This window comes from Cyprinus carpio, chromosome A9 (assembly GCF_018340385.1).
Source record: "Cyprinus carpio isolate SPL01 chromosome A9, ASM1834038v1, whole genome shotgun sequence".
Lineage (NCBI taxonomy): Eukaryota > Metazoa > Chordata > Actinopteri > Cypriniformes > Cyprinidae > Cyprinus > Cyprinus carpio.
Window position 1 is genome coordinate 23,265,285 of NC_056580.1, and position 5,060 is coordinate 23,270,344.

Here is a 5,060-nt window from a genome sequence, read left to right on the forward strand (position 1 = left end):
ACAGCTCTATTTATTTCCAGCAGCAGTGTGAGTTGACTACATTCTGTTTTTTTTTCTCTCTCTCTCTTTCTTTTGTTTTCAGATATTACCGCAGTTTTTTTGCAGTCAATTTAAAATTGAAATTAAAATTCATACATGCTTCAAGAGGGAAAAAAATGAAAAAGCCATTCCTAATAATTGACGTAATATCTCATGTAGTGAGGTTTCAAAATGAAGACTGTTTCTTGTAATTGGTACCTCATATTTTACAATTCTGAATATATTATCTTGGAATCACACATTTATTTTTCATTTTTGTGACTAATAATTGGGACTTCATATTTTATAGTTAAGAGTTTTTATCGCAGAATTGCAACTCTATTTCTCATTATTGTGATTCTCTTGTAATTTAAACTTCATATCTCACAATTACATGTTTATATCTCAGAATTGCAACTTTATTTCTCATTATTGTGACTTTTTCTTGTAATTGTAATTTATCTCACAATTGTGAGTTTATAAATTGAAATTGCAGCTTTTTCTAATTTTTGTGACTATTTCTCATAATTGTGACTTAATATTTCACAATTACGAGTTTACATCTCTGAATTATAACTTTTTCCTCATTATTGTGTTTTTTCTTGTAATTGTGGCTTAATGTCTCACAGTTGTGAGTTTACTTTTCAGAATTGCAATTCTTTTAGCAGTTACGTCGTTATAAAAGATATTTGACTTTGGCTTACCAGTTGTTTTTCTGTATTGTGTGTTAACATTGCCAGCATAGACAGTAGGAGTCATACATTCTCTGAACAATAGCCTGAAGTGGTTATGAGGAGAGGGAGTTTGGCAAGAGAACACTTTGAGAACTTTATCAGTGAGTCGCTGTGACATCTTCCTCTGCCACTTCAGTCCTGTGTCATGGGTCTCGGCGCCTGGCCACATGAGCCGTAGTGTTTAGTCTCTGTATTCTGGATCAGAGGGTGCATGCAGGGAAATATAGCATAGGACAGTAAGGAAGGAAAACCCCAGAAGACTCTAAGAGGTCTCTCTGAATCACTGGCACTGTTTGAAGGATCATGAAGCATTGCTTTAAGGAAGGCTGAGCCATGTAGGGTGCTGCCAAGCTGACCTGACCAGACATCTTATTGGAGGATGGACTACATTAATATGCACCGCCTGTTTCCTTCTGATGCACAATAGCTGAATATCTCAGCACCAAATTATAATTTTGCATTACACTTCTATGCGATTGACTTCTGCTTTTGCATTTATAATATTTATTTCAGTCAAAATATTTACACCTGTTTCTTAAATGAAAGCTTTCTAAAACAGTTTTCCCAGAAATTATGCAGTGCAAAATCTGTCACATTCTTTTTTTTCCTTTTCACTCTTAATCCTGTTTCTTGCATGTTCTTTTATTTATTCCTGTCATTTATTCCTGTGATAGCAACGCTGAATTTTCAGCATCATTACTCCAGTCTTCAGTGTCACATGATCCTTAAGAAATCATTCTAATATGCTTATTTGGTGCTTAAGAAATATTTTATTATCGCTGTTGAAAACAGTTGTGTTGCTTTAATATTTATTTTAATATTCTTCATTGAACCGAAAGTTCAAAACAATAGCATTTATTTGAAATAGAAATATTTTGTAACATTATATATAAAATAAAAATACAACAAAAAAGCAAACAGAAGTAACACCATGCAATGCGCATATGCCTGTGTTTGCATTCATTCTCATTGCTGCTTGTCTCTGAATAAATTGCCTTTGGAGAGCAGCTTCTTTCTTTCTATGCATCCACAATAGATTCAAGGTTTCATCTTTTCATGTCGTCTTTGCATGTCTTTATGCTAAATTCAAAACTTTACACACAGAATTTTTTTTTATAACATAGGGAAGCTGTTGTCAACTCCTCTTTGCTGTTAGATTTCAACAGTGTTAAAAAGATTCACCCAGAAGTGAAAATTTTCATAATTTCCTCACCCTCTTGTTGTTCTAAAGATGTCTGACTGACTGACTGACAGACTTCTGTGGAACACAAAGAAGATATTCTGAAGAATGTTTCAACTGTTCATAGTCACACGTACTATGAAAGTCAATGTGGTCAAAAATGTGACCTATTCAAAAACACGTTATTTTCTGTTTGTTTTGTGTATTGTTTGTGATTCTTGATAGCAATATGGGAAACCTTTCTCTCATGAAACAGAGCAAGAAATAAATACACAAATGCGTTTTATGTTGCGTTCATATCCACATAATAGGAAAAATACCTTGAAGTATTCGTAAACAAAAGGGTTTGAGAAATGTCTCACTCCAAGCCTGGCTTTGATTTTTTTGTGCTTGAGTTTAAGGAAATAATGAAAGAGTCCCTCAAACAAATAGTTTTCCCAAACATAAAAATTATGTTGTCATTAATTCACACAAATGTCACTCTAAAGTACTTGCTTTGACGTGCTTTCTGTCTTACTTTCTTCAGTGGTACACACAAGTTTAATTTCTGAAGAGTAACCTGCTACTTTTTATCCACACAAGGAAAGTGAATAGGTATAAAACCAACATTAAAGTATCATAAAATTGGTCTGAAATAAAAATCATAAAAATGTGACAAACACACCTAAGTTAATTTATGAAAATTTGGCCCTCCACCCTAAATCTCAAAACATATATGGTGCCTGTTTGACATCAGTGGTCTCTTAAGTCTCTTTAGACACACATACAAGTTTGTGAATGGAAACTTTTATTATCTCCAAATATTCTTTAAAATTTTACATTTTGTGTTCCACAGAAGAAAGTCAGTCACGACTTGAAAGTAAATAATGAAATAATTAAAAAATTATTATTTTTGTACGTTATATGGCCTTGCATGTTTTACATCTGTGAATTGACAAGGTTGTTTATGCAACATAAAGGTGACAGTTCCACCCTGAATGTTCCGTTTGAAATTGATGTCAGAAGCTATTGGTTTTAGCTAGAGGGGTGTCCCATTATTGAAAGCTCTCACTGCAACCAAATGGAGGGTCAGGCGAAATTTTCCATTACCGACTCTAGCTAGGCTTGGTTGAGAGGGGTGGCGTAAAGGCTTTTAGAGCAGGGACAAAAGCCAGTCTGCAGCAGTGTGATCGAGACCTGAGGCAACAGAATTTTCCACTTGTCCTCAGCCTGTGTGTGAAGGTATGGCCAAGGGATACACTTAAACTACAGAATTCCTCAAACCTCTGGGGCAATGAGTCTTAAGCATCCACTTCCTCTTAGAAAGGAAGAACCATTCTCATGCTGACCTCAAGATTTTTAAGACATTGGGGTAAGAACCTTTCTTTCCTCACATTATCACTAAGAACGTCCTGAAGAACTCTTTTTGAGGATCTGAGTGGAAAGAGATTTTGCTTGAGTGCATAAAATAAGAGGCCGTCGCTATCATGGGTTACTGGCATAGGCATTTGCACGTTCCCTCTATGCTCAGCGATTTATGGATTTTTCAGGTCTCTCGAAGCATAGCACTGAGCCAGTACAGCGGCCCTTGTGTCATGCAGTCAGTAATGAGCTGCTTAATTAAACCCTGCAGGCTTGTGGCTCAATTAGGGCTTACAGACTAAGTTAAACTGATCAATCCAGGAAGTGCTTCTGTAGAGCAATGTTAGACACATGCTACTTTCAAGAGACTGATTTGATGTTTTGTACAGAATTTTCAATGTGTTTTTTATGAGATCAGGTGACCTTTAGCCTTTCAAACTCTGATTGTTGTCTCCTTCATGCTCGTCAGGGCCTATTAGCTTGCTCAGTTGATGAGTGTACGATGGACCCATTGCTGTTCCCAAACAACTCAACTGTGCCTCCCCACCCCACCCTGCCTTTTGACCTTGCTGGGGGCATTGTTCAAGTTTACTTATAGGACTAGGCACATTCACGTTCCTCTCATTGTGCCTACTGTCTTCCATCTTTGGTCCTTACTCAACCTCGAGAACTTCCCTCTAACCGGTAAGGATGCTAGATAAGCTGCACTAAGAACGTATATCTTGGGTTTATTTTGTTTTGCACTCCTTCTCTGGAATCACTAGAAGTTTCTTTCCCTTTATGAATGTTTGTTTGAACATTTGTCTCTTTGAATTGGTGTTTCTTTTTTGCCTTCTGTTGCCGTCATCAATGGAGAACGAAAGAAGCGCCCATTCGATTGGTCACAAATTTTAACACTTTTGAGTTGAAGTCTTAGGTTGATCTTAAGCACAGGAGTACCTACATTCTCAATTGTTGGCATACTGTGCTTTAAGTGTTATACTGTACCTCTGAATTTGCTTATGTTGGATTTTTAAACCTCTTTCAAAGGCATTGAAATATTTGCGTGAGTAACAGTTATTTAGTCATGATTCTAGGGTTTTAACCTCAATGATTCATGATTAATTCGTATTCTGCTGGTCAACTGAAGCGAATTATCCAGGGGTTCGTAATCCAGATTGAGCCGGCATAGCTCCCCATAATTCCTCACTCTGCCAGATTAAAATGGCTGGTAGACACAAGGACTGTCAGATATTGTGATGTTGATCGAAAGCCACCCCTCACCCGGCTTAAACCTCCTGGTTTTTAGGCCATGTCTGTTCTCCTCTTTTTATTGTTCATGCCGTACATCTTACAGCTCAGAGAAACTGGGACGGAGTGGGGTAGAAGGGGCATAGAAGCATGTGAAGGTTGAATCTTAAATGTCACAACAGACAAATTCAGTGTAATGACAGACGTAACTGATGTAAGAGTCTACAGATGGTGACCAGGCACCCTGGGCTGGACCAGACTGCAGGAATGGGCATGTGCAGTGGTGGGTACAGCTTCGTTGACGTGTCGCCCGCTGGAGATACCCAGACGGCTGGAATCTTGGGTGCTGATTCCGCCCCCAATACCCCTGGGGCTGCTCGCTGAGCATAGTGGGACTCCTCTAGCCTCAAAAACCTTTATCTCAGCCCAAGCATTGATAATGCTGTCGACAAACAAGGGACTTGCTGCAGTAAAATTTGGATTTAAGCAATTTTTTTGTGTTTTGCGCATTGTATTCGGTGAGGGATCACGTGTCCATCGCCTTACCCACATGACCT